The sequence below is a fragment of the Dendrobates tinctorius genome, unplaced genomic scaffold (assembly GCF_039654945.1).
Source record: "Dendrobates tinctorius isolate UK_male_01 unplaced genomic scaffold, ASM3965494v1 ptg000084l, whole genome shotgun sequence".
NCBI lineage: Eukaryota > Metazoa > Chordata > Amphibia > Anura > Dendrobatidae > Dendrobates > Dendrobates tinctorius.
Genome location: NW_027361752.1, coordinates 7,771,208 through 7,790,618, shown reverse-complemented (window position 1 = coordinate 7,790,618; position 19,411 = coordinate 7,771,208). Strand labels below are relative to the sequence as shown.

General features: G+C 43.9%; 1 protein-coding gene and 1 long non-coding RNA gene across 3 annotated transcripts in view; one reads left to right on the top strand and one right to left on the bottom strand.

Annotated features, from left to right (window-relative positions):
* EPHA3 (EPH receptor A3) overlaps window positions 1-19,411 on the top strand; it is a 595,991-nt gene that overhangs the window by 448,153 nt on the left and 128,427 nt on the right. The gene's annotated exons all lie outside the window — the stretch shown is intronic.
* LOC141097340 (uncharacterized) overlaps window positions 1-19,411 on the bottom strand; it is a 32,508-nt gene that overhangs the window by 1,012 nt on the left and 12,085 nt on the right. The window lies entirely within an intron of this gene.

Here is a 19,411-nt window from a genome sequence, read left to right as displayed (position 1 = left end):
CAATCAATTGCATTGATGCCAATTAATATTATATTTACTCTGCGCCGACGGGCCACAGCTCACTTGGCAGTGGACCTAAGATTCTGGTTTTGGCACAATGTATGACATTTTTCTTTCAATTCGAAATGCCAAGGATTGGAGAATGTCCTGATCATGAATTATAGACATTGTGACATGGCACTTCTGGAGTGTAGGTGATCGGAGAGAGTCCTACCCTGTGGAGGCAAATGTATTGAAATAACCCGGCACTCTCTTAGAGTCGAAGATAGTGATGTTTATTAGACAGTCCAATGTGATTAATGTTATAATGATTCAGTCTGACACCATAGACCTTCGTCAGACTTGCGGAGTGTACAAGGAGTAGGAGAGAAAGGAATAATGAAAAATATGAGGGCGTGAGGGGTGTGGTGACAGCTGTCGATGTCGGAGATGCGCCTCACAGTTGATCATGAATGAACCAGGCTTTCAGCACAACTTTTTCTTTTGTACATGGACTTTAAAGAGTTAATAAACTTTAAACAGTTTTTATAGATTTTGCAGGAACTTTTATTATCTGCATATCAGTGAGAGCCTGGGATCTGAGACCCGTATGGATTGTGCAAAAAAACCCAAGAATTGTGCAGCTCAGGAGACATGAGCGCGCATCTGCTATCGAAGCGCACAGAGAGCGAAGTATGCATTCATTAGAAAGCGTAGCCACAAAGAGCAGAGTACGGATTTCATGGAAAGCATAACTTTAGCTGTCTATAAATATGCTTTCTACTGAATCCGTACACTGCTCGGTGTGCTCTTAGGTACGAGCTGTGGGCTCCTGTATCCTGAGCTGTGCACGTCTTGGGGTCACAGATCTGCCGGCAATTAAAGGGATCCTGTCATGTAAAAAATGCAATTAACCTGTAGATTTGGGGTTAATCTGCAGGCTAATATCGTTCTGAATCTGCCCGTTGCCCACACTAAAGGCCCAGCTGCCAAGAGAAAATTAATTTTATTGCTTCTAGATGCCTCCGGCTTTTAGTCATAGAGGTGTGGCCAGTATGGCTTCAGTCACTTCTCAGTACATAGTGATAGGCTGCTGTAACCATGCTCCGACACTGACAGCCGCCTCTGTACTGAAGACTGAAAGCTGGAGGCTTCCAGGACGAATAAAGTTAATTTCCTCTCACCAGCCGGGCTCTTATGGCAATGGCCACACGGTGTCAGAATACTATTAGACTACCGATTAACCCCATATTTGCAGGTTAATAGCATTTTTGGACATGACAGATTCCCTTTAAAGCATACACAAAATATTAAAGAAATTGCCGAAAGTGTAGTTACGGTACTCTATAAGTGTCAAGGGTATGTGTCCAAGGTTATGGTTTGAGAATGCAACTGACCATCAGTCCCAGAAGTACAGCCATGTAGTTGTGAGACGTTGTATTGTCCCATGTTGCACCATTTCCAAAAATGAATTACTTATTTAGATAGGACATTTAAAGGCAGAACTCCATAAACTAGATCCCATTCTAGTGGACCACCTACTCCCTGATCAATTCTTATCTAGTGTAAATTACAAACTGTGTTTTTAGAAGCCAATAATGAGCCTACACTTATAACTGTACGCAGTGAATGCCTTTATTAATGGTGCTCAGATATGCATATCCGTGGTGTCATACCCTGGGGCTTGGGGAGGAATTCACTTCTCGATGATTCAATGGACTATGTTTTCATAACTTTCACATAGGTTTCCTTTGAAGTTCAAAGATGTCACTTCATTAAATCATGACATAACTTTGATTCATCAGTTTAAATTTCCAAATAGCTCAGCTGTTATTCAGACACTACAACCCTCCTTCTGACACTCGTAGTGTCTCCATTTTTCAGGACCTGGGGCCGGGTGAAGACTTAATTTTTTGCACGCTGAGCTGACATTTCTATTGATACCATTTTTGGAGTAGGTGCAATGTTTTGATCGCCTGTTATTTCATTTTATTGCAATGTCGTGTCGACCAAAAAAACCCCCTTAATTTTGGCGTTTAAATTTTTTTACTCGTTACTTCGTTTACCCATCTAATGAATTTACTTTATACTTTGATAGATCGGGCATTTCTGAACGCAGCGATACCAAATATGTATTTTTTCTTTAATTGTTCTATTTTGAATGGAGCAAAAGTGGGGTGATTTGAACTTTTATATTCTTGTTAATACTTAAAAAAAAATGTTTTTACGCTTTTTACTTCAATATTCTCCTTGTAACAACCCTGCCGGCATCACTGCATGGACTCCCATCCCCCACACACCAACTTACTCACTTCTCCAGGCCATAATGTGAGTTCTGTTGGCTCCATGCTGGATGCCTTTTGCTCCCTGCCTGCTCTCTTAATGCTTCCTGGCAGTATGCATTGGGAGAAGCGCCAGAAATCTCTGGTTCTTTTGTAATCAGGGTGCACCTGTCTAATGTGTCCCTGGCCAATTGTTAAGAGGCCTCTAGTAGAGTGGAGCCAACATCACAGCAATTCATCTTGGCGCAGATAGAGGGCAGTGTGGTAGAAATAACACTATACTGTTCTGCTAATAGACAACCAATCAGTTCATGCCTTTCATTAATACTGAAATACCAATTGTGATAAGGAGGGAAAGGTTTGTTCTTCTGGGGTGGATCGAATCTCGCATTGTGATTGTATATATACCCCTTCTTTTTATCCTTTCCCATCTTTCGGTTGAATTTCATATTTTAACCATATTAATTATATAACAAGGGTCGGACCATGGAATGGTGAAAGGGTATACATGGATGATGAATAACAGTGAATGATATCATATACCCAATACTAACGTAATTATAAAAATGCCACTAGTGGACTAAATTTCCCAGCTATGGATTTTGCAATATTGCTGTCTAATTGAGAGCACTGTACCTCAACTACCACCTTACTTGTGCATTAGACTCCCCCCACAATTGATAAAGCCTAACACAAAAGCCCACCCCAACATGTTTCGCCACTAAAATAACTTTATCAGGGGGACATATAGTCCCTAATGTCCTTCAAAACCTTGTTCTGGTACATTGATTGGCTAGATGATTATAGACACTATCAGCATCTGAAAGGCCTCTTCACATATCCGTATTTAAACACTTATGTGAAAAATGGTACATTAGTGTTCTTCACGGATAGACAAAGAAATAAATTACAAAGCTTCTCCTATACTATGCGATGTTAAACACAGATGGCATCCATGTGCTGCACCTGTTTTTCTCGGACCCATAGACTTGTTTTGGCCCTTGTCATTTATGCTGCCAGAAAAAAATGGACATGCGAACAGCACCATAGATTATAATAGGTACATGTTGTAGCCGTGAAAAAACTGCTATAACATACGTGCAACACAGATGTCAAATGAGGCCTAACATTGTAAAAAGAATGTGGGTCCATGTTAGAATTTCCAAGGAAGACCATTGTATGTTGCTGGACTGGGTCAGTGGAGCTTTCTGTGACTGCAGTAACCCAACGCAGAACACCTCGGCAATATTGGATGAAGGGCATCACAGTTTACATGGCTAGATCCAGCCTTAGGTAAAGTCAATGTGAAGAAATATGATGTTTCCTTTTCTTTTTTTTTTAATTAAATACAATGTCCAGGATTGCACATTGATGGCCAAAGATAGCATTGCTTTAACATATCCTTCTCTACAGGGTTGGACTGGCCCACCAGAGAACCGGAGAATCCTCCGGTGGGCCCTGGCTTCTCCTTCAGGAGACTTCATAGTGCAAACCTTGCAGCTGCTATGGGGCTCTTAAGTGGGGGGGGGGAAGGTGGGCCCTCAGAATCAAATCCTCCAGTGGGCCCCATGTTCTTCAGTCTGACACTGCTTCTCTACAACCATTTGCCCAACTCGCACATTCCATAGGCCTCTTCCGATATCTCTCATTGACAAGCACATGGCTTTTTATGTGCAGAGGAACTTTGCAGATTTAATGTTGTTGCTGTTTTATTGGAGAGCCATGGCAGATTTCCGCCTGTTCGGTAACCATTTGGTACCAATTCATTGAAGGAAATTACTTTCGAATTATGCTGAACTAGCTGAAGATTTTGTGAAGGCCATAAACAGACGTAAAATGCGGATAAATTGTGTCTCTAGTGAATGGGTAAATGACACCAGGAGGCTGATACAGCTGGATATATAAAATGTCTTACTAATTATATTGCAGAGAAGGCAGAAAAGTCGCGATTACTGGATTATGTCATCACATTCTGTCCTCATTGTCTCTTGTTCATCCTCCATCTGCTTAAAAAACTGATTTATTTATAGCAAGCAGTAATTTTGGTTAATTTGAAGGATTTTTATTAATTGTAAGCATGTAAATAAATTCCCATAAAGAAAGAAAAACCATCACCAGTGCCACTGACCGGGGATAGCTATTTTATCAACTGTTCTCCTAGACAAACAATCATCTATAGATGTTATAAGTTATGAGAACAGGATTTGGCTGCTAATAAGACCCCCAGATGCACTTTTGGAGGAACCCTAGTCATGTAGCAAGGCTCAATAAGGGGTACGACATTGGTTCATAGGGTAGGTGCCTCCAAATGACACTGGCTAGATGACTTTTCTTTATGGAAAAGAGTTAATTTGCAAACTTTTTTTCCCATGGAGTATTTTTAATAAAGCTGATCTTTTAAAGGACAACTAGCAACAGCTCAACTTCGTGGCCTCACATTTTACGTTTTTCCAATTAAATGAGCATTAAAGGTAATCTGTCAGCAAGTTTTTGCTATATTATTTGACAGCAACATGATGTAGGAGCTGACACCCTGATTCCAGCGATGTATCACTTAGTTTACTGGGTGCATCAGTTGTTATAGAGTCACAGATTTCTCTGCTGCAGATGTAGCAGTGCTCTAAATACTGAGCTGTGTATAACTCCGCCCACACCACTCATTGGCTGATTTCTGTGTACACTGTATATTGACAGAAAACTGCAAATCAGTGCTGGGGGCGTGGTTGGACTAGAAGGCACCAGACACCTAGTCCTGTAGTGATGATCTCCTACTGATAAAACACTGATTTTATTGAAACAGTAAAGCAAAACCAAGAAAGTGACACATCACTGGAATCAAGCTCTCAGCCAAAACATTGTGATGCTCTCAGATTACAAAGCAAAAGCCTGCTGACCTGTACCCTTTAACAGTAGTTTATCATCCTACATTTACAGTTCAAGCTGACCACATAGCCTTGTAGGGGATGAATTAATAATACAAATTGTTTATTTTAATGTTCAAATCCATTCCTCCTTTTCCCCAAAAAAGAACTTTATTGCAATATGCAAGTTAGAGTGCTCAGTGCATCATTGTCATGGCTAAATGCCTCTGTGCACATTTCAGAACACTTAAGCATTGCTGTCGCCCCTTCTATTATGATTGAGAGCACTTTCTGTCCCTGTATAGGAGTGATCACACATCAGTCTCTTCTCTCTGATGACAATGATGATCTATATTATAGAGGTTTCATATGTAATGGAGATAAAGATAAGATCATTATCAGGAATAAAGATTGTACTGTGCTTATCTACGCACAGCTTTATATTAACAGTATTACGGTTAGCACTGTTAGATATTTATCATATTTAAAAATATGACATGAGATGGGATAGTATTATGGTACAATGGCTCAGTGGCATAACTAGAGTCTAATGGGCCTTGGTGCAAACTTTGGGCCAGGACACCCACCTTCATGTTGTTCAGATGTATGGGCCCTTGAGGCATTACAGATCTTATAAAGATATGCGTAGTCGCAATCCATGTAATAATCTCCCTTATCCTGGCACCTTCCTGTAATAATGTCCCTCTTCCTGGACTACTTACAGGAATAATATCCTCCATGTTGGGCCTCTTCTTGTAATGATGTCCTCATCCTGGCCCCTTCCTGTAATAATGCTCTCATCCTTGGTCCTTCCAATAGTAATCCCCCTCATCCTGGGCATCTTTCTATAACAATGTCCCCTAACCTGGGCCCATCATGTAATAAGGTCCCCCATACTGGACCCTTTATTTAATAATATGTCCTATCCTAGGCCTCTTCCTGTGATAATGTCCTCCATTCTGGGCGACTTCCAGTAATAATGCCCCCCATGCTATAACAATGTCCCCCTTCCGTTCTATTTAAAAATAAACAAACAATTTTTCTTACTTTCTCCTGCTCCCACAGCATGTAGCATCCACCTATATAGCCAGCATAGAAACGAGCAGCTGACTTGCTGCCAGTTGCGGGCAAGCCGACGTCTGTTGCTTGCTTCTGATTGGCCGGCAACTCGCATTCCAATGCAGGGACGCACATCCTGGTGAAATTTGTGCTGGCATCGGCAGATTCCCCTCCCACACGGGACCGGTCACAGTTGCACCCTCTTCAACTGTAATTGCTACACCCTTGCAAGGGCTACATTTTTAGGTATGATCTATGCAAAGTACTTAAAGGCATTGTCTGTGTAATGTCTTTTTTTACCTAGGCTGCAGAATGCTGATAGTTTGTAATATATTCAACATTTTGCATCGTTGCCTAGATACCAAACTTTGCTCACAGCCCAACATCGTGCAGGATGGTTGGCGTTTGCCACAGAACACCAGGATTAGCAAATTCACCACTGGTGCCCTGTGCTCTTCACAGATGAAAGCAGGTTCACGCTGAGCACATGTGACAGATGTGACAGAGTCTGGAGATGCTGTGGAGAGCGATCTTCTGCCTGCAACATCCTTCAGCATGACCGGTTTGGCAGTGGGTCAGTAATGGTGTGAGGTGACATTTCTTTGGAAGGCTGCACAGTGTTGGGCTGTGACCACTACCCCCATCTGTGGACGTCGTGCACTCAGACCATTCTCATGGAGTTGGTTTCTACTCGTTTGTGCAGACACATGCACATTTGTGGCCTGTTGGAGGTCATATTGCAGGGCTCTGGCAGTGCTCCTCCTGTTCCTCCTTGCACAAAGGCTGAGGTAGCGGTCCTGCTGCTGAGTTGTTGCCCTCTTATGGCCCCCTCAACGTCTCCTGGTGTACTGGCCTGTCTCCTGGTGTACTGGCCTGTCTCCTGGTGTACTGGCCTGTCTCCTGGTAGCGCCTCCAGCCTTAGAGTCCATCTCATGCTACCACGAGTGTGAAAGCACAACCAACATTCAAAAGTGACCAAAACATTAGCCAGAAAGCATTGGTACTGAGATGTAGTTTGTGGTCCTCACCTGCAGAACCACTCCTTTATTGAGGGTGTCTTGTTAATTGCCAATAATCACCATCTGCTGTCTTTTCCATTTGCACAACAGCATGTGAAATTGATTGTCAGTGTTGCTTCCTAAGTGGACAGTTTGATTTCACAGAAGATTGATTTACCTGGAGCTATATTCTGTTGTTTAAGTGTTCCCTTTATTTTTTGAGCAGTGTATATACAGTATCACACACACACACACACACACGGTCAAATTTGTTGGTACCCCTTGTTTAATGAAGGAAAAACCCACAGTAGTCTCAGAAATAACTTGAATCTAAGAAAAGTAATAATAAATATAAAGTCTATGAAAATGAATAAATGAAAGGCAGACATTGCTTTTCAGCCACGCTTCCACAGCATTTAAAAAAAAAAAATAAAAAAATAAAACTCATGAAATAGACCTGGACAGAAATGATGGTACCTTTAACTTAATATTTTGTTGCACAACCTTTTGAGGCAATCATTGCAATCAAATGATTCCTGTAACTGTCAATGAGACTTCTGCACCTCTCGATAGGTATTTTGGCCCACTCCTCAAGAGCAAACTGCTCCAGTTGTCTCGTGTTTGAAGGTTGCCTTTTCCAGACGGCATGTTTCAGCTCTTTCCAAAGATGCTCAATAGGATTTAGCTCAAAGCTCATAGGAGGCTACTTCAGAATAGTCCAATGTTTTTCTCTTACCAATTCTTGGGTGTTTTTAGCTCTGTGTTTTGGGTCATTATCTTGTTGTAAGACCCATGACCTATGACTGAGACCAAGCTTTCTGACACCAAGCAGCACATTTCTCTAGAATCCCTTGATAGTCTTGAGATTTCATTGTACTCTGTACAGATTCTAGACACCCTGTGCCAGATGCAGCAAAGCAGCCCCAGAACATAACAGAGCCTACTCCATGTTTCACAGTAGGGACAGTGTTACTTTCTTGATATGCTTCATTTTTCCATCTGTGAACATACAGCTGATGTGCCTTGCCAAAATGTTCCATTTTGTCTCATCTGTCCATAGGACATTCTCCCAGAAGCTTTGTGGCTTGTCAACATGTAGTTTGGCAAATTCCAGTCTGGCTTATGATTTTTTTTCAACAATGGTGTCCTCCTTGGTCGTCTCCCATGAAGTCCACTTTGGCTCATACAAAGATGGATGGTGTGATCTGATACTGATGTTCCTTGAGCTTGAAGTTCACCTTTAATCTGTTTAGAAGTTTTCCTGGGCTCTTTTGTTACCATTCGTATTTTTACTATTCGCCACGACAGCACCCACTGGATTTATCGGATCCGCCCATTTGGAACAGGAAACCCTACAGGAAAGATAAAAGGGGCGGTCCGCCTTTCCTCCTCAGTTTTGGTTTCCTGTTCCAAATGGAGCAGGATCCTGCAGGATCTTACCTGGGCCATGCATCCGCCTGTGCGGTCTCCTCGGGAACGGCAGGGGCTGCGGTCCGGAATCAGCGTCGGGGGAGATTCCGTTTGACGGCTCCCCCCTCGTCTGGTGGCATAACGGTGATGACCGGGTCCGGGGAGGGCCGCCCGGTCTTACCAGGGAGCAGGCCGGTCTGGCATCCGGAGGCAGAACACCCCCCCCCCAATCGGTGGAGATACAGCGTGGGAGGTGAAGCCATGAGCGCGCGAACCGCGCGTGTGAGTAGCGGTGGCGCAGGAGCCGGCCGGCGCCCGACGCTCCTATACCCCGGAAGTAATGGTTGAACTTCCGGGGTAGGATGGCGATGACGCGGCGCATGCGCCCTGACACAGGGCGACTTCCGGGGGCACGACAGGAGTGAAGATAAAACATTGCTGCAGCGCTGCAACGATGGAACCATGTCGTCCCCCACGGAGTCGCAGGCCCCAGCAGGGGATTCAGCTGGGGGCAATTCCACCAGGGACCGCAGCGCCAGGACAGAGACTGCCCGCAGGAGCGAGGCAGCAGAAACCAGATCCAGACCGTCTCAGCCATCCGACCCGGTATTAAGCTTCACTGGGTGAGTGTGCAAAGTATATACTCTACCTATTAAGCTAACCTCCTCCCCCCCCTCTTTACCTTTGACCTCCCACTTCAGTCAAAGAAAAAAGAAAAAACTAAACATAAAGAATGCGCATTATGTTCAGAGCCTCTCCCTGACTCCTACCCCAAAAAACTCTGCAAACAATGCATGAAAGAGACCAGTCAGGGGTCGACGATATCTTCTAAAGATATCCGAGCCATAATTAGGGAGGAGATACAAGCCATCAACTGCGCCAGCACTCCCTCAGAGTCCAGTCATAAGAAACAGGTCATTGTTAGTTCAGAGTCAGAGGAAGAACAGGAGTTAAATTCAGGCTCCGCATTCACGTCCTCATCGTCATCCTCGGAGATGGAAGGACACGCATGTTTTCCACTGGACAGCGTAGATAACCTAGTAAAAGCGGTTAGAAATACTATGGGGTGTGAAGAGGAAAGGGGAGCCCAAACCGCGCAGGACATTATGTTTGCGGGATTGGCAGAAAAAAAGAGGAGATCATTTCCGGTGATACCGGCAATTAAGGACCTCATCAAAAGAGAGTGGGAAAAACACGACCAGAGGGGTTTTCTCCCATCAGCCTCAAAACGGAAGTATCCGTTCACTGATGAAGGCCTATTGAAATGGACTAAAATACCAAAGGTGGATGCCGTCATAGCCTCCACTTCCAAACAGACCTCGATCCCGGTCGAGGACGCAGGATTGTTAGCAGACCCATTAGACCGAAAGGCAGAATCTTCGCTCGAAAGGTCCTGGGAGTCCACCACCGGGGTATTCAAACCCGCAATAGCCAGCACATTTACTGCTAGATCAATGCTGGTATGGCTAGATCAATTAGATCAGCAGATCGAGCAAAGAGTGTCAAGGGAGAAACTGCGTGCAGCCATCCCGTTGATAAGAGGTGCAGCTGCCTTTATGGCAGATGCTTCAGCGGACACCCTAAGATTGGCAGCGAGGTCGGCAGCCCTGGTGAATAACGCCAGACACGCGCTGTGGATAAAAAGCTGGAAAGGGGACGCACAAAATCCAAAATTAGTGCAACCCCATGCGAGGGTGAGTTCCTCTTCGGGAAAGCCTTAGACGAAATTCTCGCCAAGGCAAAAGAGAGGAAAAAGGCCTTCAGTGATTCTCCCATTCCGTTTTATAGGAAAACCTTTAAGAGACGGTCATTCGGGAGAAGAAGACAGTCGGACAGAACGAATAGATGGGCCACGAAAGACGAAAAGCAGAAGGGTACCATCTTCAGAGGGCCAACATATAGGAGAGATAAAAATTAAGAGTTTAGACCCACCAGTTGGGGGTAGATTAAAATTTTTTGTTACCAAATGGGAACAAATTACGTTAAGCCCATGGATTTTGAACATAATCAAGGAAGGAATAAAGATTGAATTCCTTCAGATCCCTTATGAATTCTTTGTTATAACTCGCCTTAATTCCTCAGTTCAGCAAAAGGCTCTCGAAGACGAGATTCGAGTCCTACTAGCTAAAAAAGTTTTAGTTGACGTCCCTGAGGAACAAGAGGGTAGAGGCTTTTACTCTCCCCTGTTTTTGGTTTCTAAACCAGACGGTACGTTTAGAACCATTATTAATTTAAAGAAGCTTAATTCATTTATAAAAAATTATAACTTCAAAATGGAATCAATTAGATCCACTATAAAGCTTCTTTTCCCAAATTGCGTAATGGCAGGGATTGATTTAAAAGATGCTTATTATCATCTCCCTATTCACAATAGATTCCAGAAATACCTAAGAGTCGCAGTGGAAGTCGAGGGCAGGATTCATCATTTCCAATACGCGGCCATGCCCTTCGGGCTTTCCACGGCACCAAGAATATTTACCAAGGTGATGGCAGAAGTGATGGCCTACCTTCGCCAAAAGGACACACTGATCGTGCCGTATTTAGACGACTTCCTAATAATTGGGAATTCAGTCAAACAATGTACCGAACGCGTGACTGACGCAATCTCCTCTTTTCAGAGCCTTGGCTGGATCATCAGTATCCAAAAGTCCAGACTCGATCCACAATCTCTCCAGACATTTCTAGGATTTCAACTAGATTCCTTGACCCAGAGATGTCTACTACCTCAGGTAAAAATCACCCTCACGAAACAAAAAATACGAGCAGCTATAGATAGACCACGGGTGTCCTTGAGAGGAGCAATGTCACTATTAGGATCACTAAATTCTTGCACCCCGGCAGTCCGGTGGGCCCAGTACCATGTCTGTACACTACAACACCAGATCCTCCAAGAGGATAAGCGACATAGTGGTCATTTACAGAGCAAAATAACCCTGTCACAAGAAGTCTTGACTTCTCTAGAGTGGTGGTTAGATGATGACCATTTATGTTCAGGAGTTCCATGGGTTATAGTTCCATCCTGTATCGTAACCACCGATGCCAGTCCCCAGGGCTGGGGAGCCCACATGGAGAATGGGTTTCATCAGGGAAGGTGGAATAGAGAGGAATGCGAGTACTCATCCAATTTAAAAGAACTGACTGCAGTGTTCTATGCTCTATACAACTTCCTTCCGCAGCTCCAACAGAAGCATGTCAGGATCCTATCGGACAACACCACCACAGTGGCCTATATAAACAGACAAGGAGGAACTCGATCAGAGACTCTGATGTCTTCAGTGGCAAGAATTTTAAACTTAGCAGAAAACTATTTTTTGTCCCTCTCGGCCCTTCATATCAGAGGCGAGAGCAATCAAAAGGCAGACTTCCTAAGCCGACACACTCTACGGCAAGGAGAGTGGTGCCTCAATCAGAAGGTCTTCAGGGACATAGTAGCCCTATGGGGACAACCCGAGGTGGACCTTTTCGCCACAAAGGAGAACAGGCAGATAAAAACATTTGCCTCCCTATCTCCATCAGATCACCCAGACATACTAGACGCCCTTCTAGCTCCATGGAATTTCAACCTGGCGTATGCGTTCCCTCCATTGATCCTCCTACCTCAAGTAATTCGGAAGATCAGAGACGACAAAGCAAGGATAATCTTAATAGCACCGTTCTGGCCAAAAAGACCGTGGTTTTCGTGGCTGCAAATTATGTCAATAACAGATCCTTGGGTCCTTCCTTCGACTCCCAACCTACTCTCCCAAGGCCCCTTTTTCCACCCTCAAGTGGTCAGCTTGCACTTGACGGCGTGGAATTTGAGAGGCAGTTATTGAGGACAAGAGGATTCTCTGAGTCTTTAATTACTACACTACTACAAAGTAGAAAACAGTCCACAACCCAAATTTACACTAGAATATGGAAAAAATTTCTTCAATTCCATACAGTACCTCATACAGCAGAAGTTCCGATAATCCCAATCTTGGAATTTTTGCAGAAAGGGAAAGACTTAGGCTTAGCAGTAAATACGCTAAGAGTACAAATATCGGCATTAGGAGCACTATATGGCCATAATATAGCAGGCAACAAGTGGATAACTCGATTCATTACAGCATGTGAACGAATAGCTCCAATCCACGTACCCTCCGTCCCTACATGGGATCTAAATCTGGTCTTAGACGCCCTAACGGTAGACCCCTTTGAGCCGATCGACACAATACCCTTCAAATACTTAGCACTTAAAATGGCCCTCTTGGTAGCACTGACCTCAGCTAGAAGAGTGGGTGATATCCAGGCCTTGTCAATAGATCCACCTTTTTTTCAAGAATACCAAGACAGATTGGTATTAAAACCAGACCCTGCCTACCTGCCAAAAGTGGCAACAAAATACCATAGATCTCAGGAGATACTCCTCCCAACCTTCTATAAAAATCCCTCTACTCCGGAAGAGCAGAAGTTCCATACTCTGGACGTCAAAAGAACTGTCCTAAAATATATTGAGAGGTCCAACAGTTGGAGGCAGAGTAGGGCCCTATTTGTTTCATTTCAGGGCTGTAAGAAGGGGTATGGAGTCACGAAGAGCACCATTTCCCGGTGGATCAGAGAGGCCATTCGTTTAGCCTACTCCGCAAAAAACGAAGATCCTCCAGGGAACATCAGGGCGCATTCCACCAGGCCAATGGCAACTTCTTGGGCGGAAAAGGGAGATGTTCCGATTGAAACTATATGTAAGGCGGCAGTTTGGTCATCCCCTTCTACCTTCTATAACCACTATAGACTTGATCTTTCATCAACCTCTGACTTAAGCTTTGGCAGGACTGTCCTTGGCACGGTGGTCCCACCCAGGTGATGGTCTCTGGAATCTCTCCAGTGGGTGCTGTCGTGGCGAAGAGTAAAAAGCCGGATTACTTACCGGTAATGCTCTTTTAATGAGTCCACGACAGCACCCGCTCACTTCCCTCCCTAAAGATATCAATAGTTAAAGTATATTAACCAAATAATGGATAAGAAAGATGTTAAAATAAGAGAACATTGCCTAATCCTTGGCGGTCCTTCTGGTACTCTGAAACGTAAAACTGAGGAGGAAAGGTGGACCGCCCCTTTTATCTTTGGCCTGTTTCACACTTCCGTTTTTGTGTCCGCCAAACGGATCCGTTTCCGTTTTTTTGACGGAAACTGATGCAAACGGATCCGTTTTTTTAAAAACGGATCCGTTTTTTTGACGGATCCGCGGTAACCGTAATGGAAGTCTATGGGACAAAAAAAACGGATCCTGCAAAAAATGGCGGATCCGTTTTTTTACGGAAAACAACGGATTTTGACGGATTTGAAAAAACGGAAGTGTGAAACAGGCCTTTCCTGTAGGGTTTCCTGTTCCAAATGGGCGGATCTGATACCTCCAGTGGGTGCTGTCGTGGACTCATTAAAAGAGCATTACCGGTAAGTAATCCGGCTTATCCGTCTCTTTGATTTGTCATCAATTTTTCTCCTGCGGCCACTTCCAGGGAGGTTAGCTACAGTCCCATGGATCTTAAATTTCTGAATAATATGTGCAACTGTAGTCACAGGAACATCAAGCTGCTTGGAGATGGTCTTATAACTTTTATCTTTAACTTGTTTGTCTATAATTTTCTTTCTAATCTCCTGAGACAACTCTTTCCTTCGCTTCCTCTGGTCCATGTTGAGTGTGATACACACCATATCACCAAACAGCACAGTGAGTATCTGTAGCCCCCTATACAGGCCCACTCACTGATTCCAAGATTGTAGACACCTGTGATGCTTATTAGTGGACACTAGAGTTGAGCGATACCGTCCGATACTTCAAAGTATCGTATCGGATGGTATCGGCCGATCTTTAAAAAAAGTATCGGTATCGCCGATTCCGATACCGGAAGTCCCATTCAAGTCTATGGGACTTCCGGTATCGGAATAAGAAAAACCCTTTCCTGCCCTTGTACAGCCTCTCTGGGGTCTGTACGGGCCTTTCGGGGGGCTGTGCCGGCCTGCCAGGGGGTCTGTGCAGGCTCCGGTGGTCTGTGCCGGCCTGCCGGGGGGCTGTGCCGGCCTGCCGGGGGGCTGTGCAGGCTCCGGGGGGCTGTGCCGGCCTGCCGGGGGGCTGTGCCGGCCTGCCGGCGGGCTGTGCCGGCCTGCCGGGGGGCTGTGCCGGCCTGCCGGGGGGCTGTGCCGGCCTGCCGGTGGTCTGTGCAGACATCGTCCGATGGGACTACAAGTCCCATCGGGCGATGCCTGCTACCATGACAGTGATTGACACATTAGCCAATGATGGGACAGTAGTAGTCCCATCATCCGGCTAATGTGTTAAATGTAAAAAAAAAAATTACATGCTACATACATACAACATGCATACTACATACATGCTACATTCATACTACATAAATACTACATGCAACATACATACTACATATATACTACATACATACTACATATATACTACATGCATGCTACATACATACTGCATGCTACATATATACTACATGCTACATACATACTGCATGCTACATACATACTACATGCTACATACATACCACCTATATACTACATACATACTACATACATACAACATGCATACTACATACATGCTACATTCATACTACATAAATACTACATGCAACATACATACTACATATATACTACATACATACTACATATATACTACATGCATGCTACATACATACTGCATGCTACATATATACTACATGCTACATACATACTGCATGCTACATACATACTACATGCTACATACATACCACATATATACTACATACATACTACATGCATGCTACATGCATGCTACATGCTACATACATAACACATATATACTACATGCATGCTACATACATACTACATGCTACATACATACCACATACATACTACATGCATGCTACATACATACTACATGCATGCTACATACATACTACATGCTACATACTACATATATACTACATGCATGCTACATACATACTACATGCATGCTACATACATACTACATGCTACATACTACATATATACTACATGCATGCTACATACATACTACATGCATGCTACATACATACTACATGCTACATACTACATATATACTACATGCATGCTACATACATACTACATGCTACATACATACTACATATATACTACATGCATGCTACATACATACTGCATGCTACATACATACTACATACATACTACATGCTACATACATACCACATATATACTACATACATACAATACATTCATACAATACATACATAGACATACAGTACATATAACATAGAGTAACATACTTACCAATACTTGTCACATTGTTCCCCGAAGCCATTGTCTTTTCCGGAATAAATATTAACATAACAAACCACAAAAATACTCACCCACGATCCGAAGCAGTCCACGAGTGTGTCCCACGACGATCTTGGGTAGAGAACTGCAGCATCAGCTGATGCTGCCGTTCTCTACGGGCTGTAGGAAACCAATGACGGAAGGTAGGTATCCTTCCGCACTGTATTCCTCCGCCACTTAAAAAAAAAAAAGTCCCTAGTCTCACTTTATGCCATTGCTGTGTGGGAATTTCCCACGCAGCAATGGCATAAAGTGAGACTAGGGACTTTTTTTTTTTTTTAAGTGGCGGAGGAATACAGTGCGGAAGGATACCTACCTTCCGTCATTGGCTTCCTGCAGCCCGTAGAGAACGGCAGCATCATCTGATGCTGCAGTTCTCTACCCAAGATCGTCGTGGGACACACTCGTGGACTGCTTCGGATCGTGGGTGAGTATTTTTGTGGTTTGTTATGTTAATATTTATTCCGGAAAAGACAATGGCTTCGGGGAACAATGTGACAAGTATTGGTAAGTATGTTACTCTATGTTATATGTACTGTATGTCTATGTATGTATTGTATGAATGTATTGTATGTATGTAGTATATATGTGGTATGTATGTAGCATGTAGTATGTATGTAGTATGTATGTAGCATGCATGTAGCATGTAGTATGTATGTAGCATGCATGTAGTATATATGTAGTATGTATGTAGCATGCATGTAGTATATATGTAGTATGTATGTAGCATGTATGTAGCATGTATGTAGTATGTATGTGGTATGTATGTAGCATGTAGTATGTATGTAGCATGCATGTAGTATATATGTAGTATGTATGTAGCATGTAGTATGTATGTAGTATGTATGTGGTATGTATGTGGTATGTATGTAGCATGTATGTGGTATGTATGTAGCATGCATGTAGTATGTATGTAGCATGCATGTAGTATGTATGTAGCATGCATGTAGTATGTATGTAGCATGCATGTAGTATGTATGTAGCATGCATGTAGTATGTATGTAGCATGCATGTATGTAGTATGTATGTAGTATGTATGTAGTATGTAGCATGTATGTAGTATGTATGTGGTATGTATGTAGCATGTAGTATGTAGTATGTATGTAGTATGTATGTGGTATGTATGTAGCATGTAGTATGTATGTAGCATGCATGTAGCATGCATGTAGTATGTATGTAGCATGCATGTAGTATGTATGTAGTATGTATGTAGTATGTATGCAGCATGCAGTATGTATGTAGCATGTATGTAGTATATATGTAGCATGTAGTATGTATGTAGCATGCATGTAGTATGTATGTAGTATTTTTTTTTTTTTTTTTTTAACATTTAACACATTAGCCGGATGATGGGACTACTACTGTCCCATCATTGGCTAATGTGTCAATCACTGTCATGGTAGCAGGCATCGCCCGATGGGACTTGTAGTCCCATCGGACGATGCTTGCACAGACCCCCGGACATCAGCACAGCCCCCCGGCAGGCCGGCACAGCCCCCCGGCAGGCCGGTACAGACACCCACAGGGTGCACAGACCACCGGCAGGCCGGTACAGACCCCCACAGGGTGCACAGACCACCGGCAGGCCGGCACAGCCCCCCGGCAGGCCGGTACAGACCCCCACAGGGTGCACAGACCACCGGCAGGCCGGCACAGCCCCCCGGCAGGCCGGTGCAGACCCCGGGCAGTCCACACAGCCCCCCGGCAGGCCGGCACAGCCCCCCGGCAGGCCGGCAGAGACCCCCGGAAGGCCCGAAATGACGGCGCATCATGATGCGCACACACCGCGCATCATGATGACGTCAGTCTGTCAATCAACTTTGAACTTCCGATTCCGATGCCGAATTCCGATATTGAAAAAATATCGGAAGTCGGTATCGGAATTCCGATACAGCAAGTATCGGCCGATACCCGATACTTGCGGTATCGGAATGCTCAACACTAGTGGACACACCTTGATTTAACATGACCCTTTGGCCACATTATTTTCAGGGATATCATCATTTCTGTTCAGGCCTATTTCATGAGTTATTTTTTTTTAAATTCTATGGAAGCATGGCTGAAAAGCTATGTCTGACTTTCATTTGCTCATTTTGATAGATTTTAGATTTATTATTACTTTTGGCAGATTCAAAGTTATTTCTGTGACCACTGTGGGTTTTTCTGTCGTTAACCAAGGGGTACCAACAATTTTGACCACGTGTGTGTATGTATGTTCAATGTGGATAAAGTGTGTATATGTGCAAGTCATGTGTCTGCATGTACTGTATATATGTAGTGTGAATGTGTGTCTATGCGTGAATATATGGCATTTGTCTAGTGTTTGACTGGCGTGTATGTGGCATGTGTCTATGTATCTAATCTGAGACTTAGGAATATGTAGCATGTTTCTAGTGTGTGATTGGCGTGTATGTTTCATGTGTCTAATGTGTGACTGGAGTATATGTATCATATGCATTTGTGTATGTGTCATGTGTCTAATCTGAGACTGGCATGTATATGGCATGTGTCTAAGTGTGTGATTGGTGTGTATGTGTCTTGTGTGAGCCTGACGTGTATGTGTCTAATGTATGATCAGTGTGACTAGATCCGAATCAGCTGTTTCACCGCTGGCACAGCGCTATATGAATGCAGAAACTCTGTAGATGGAGGTTCATTTCAAGTATAATTGTAGCAAAGGCTCTTATGCATAGAATGCCAGCGCTGAAACAGTTAATTATCCCCTTAACGACCACCAATACAGCTTTCCACGGCAGCCATCAAGGGGCCTAATTCCTCAGCTCCACTTACACGGCACTGAGGAATAAGTGTATATTGCCCCCCAGTGGGCAGAAATCCAGCAGATGACAGCTGACTCCCTGCGGCATCTGCCCCGACCAGTTTTTGAATGATCGATGTGATGCAACATCACACCTTTCCAGCCTGTCCATAACTCTGCTGTCTTACATATCCACTTTTGTCCTCACTACTCCTCCGCTTCTCCCTTCAAATCCCTTTATTGTCTCCCAATTCCACAACATATCCACTTAAAGATACTAACACTGACCTACCAAGCTGTTTATAATGTGTCTCCCCCATATATCTCTGAACTAATCTCCCAATATCTCCCACCACATAATCTCTCATCCTCCTAAGACCTCCTTCTCTCCTCCACAATCATACGTTCCTCATCCAGTCTCCTGCAAGACTTCTCCCGAGTATCTCCCATCCTATAGAATTCTGGGGTCCAACACATCCGATTATCCCTTGCATTCAGAACTTTCAAGCGGAACTTGAAAACCCATCTCTTCAGAACAGGTTACAGCCTGCAATGATCTCGCTGCCACTTCAACACTACCCGAGCTGCCACCTCACCAACATTAGAGCTGCTGCAGCCCCCGAATCTACTGTGCCTTTGTCCATTATCCTGTAGAATGTAAGGCCAGAAGGGCAGAGTCATCTCCCCTCTGAACCTGTCTGTCACTATTTGTTTCTTAATTGTAATTTCTAT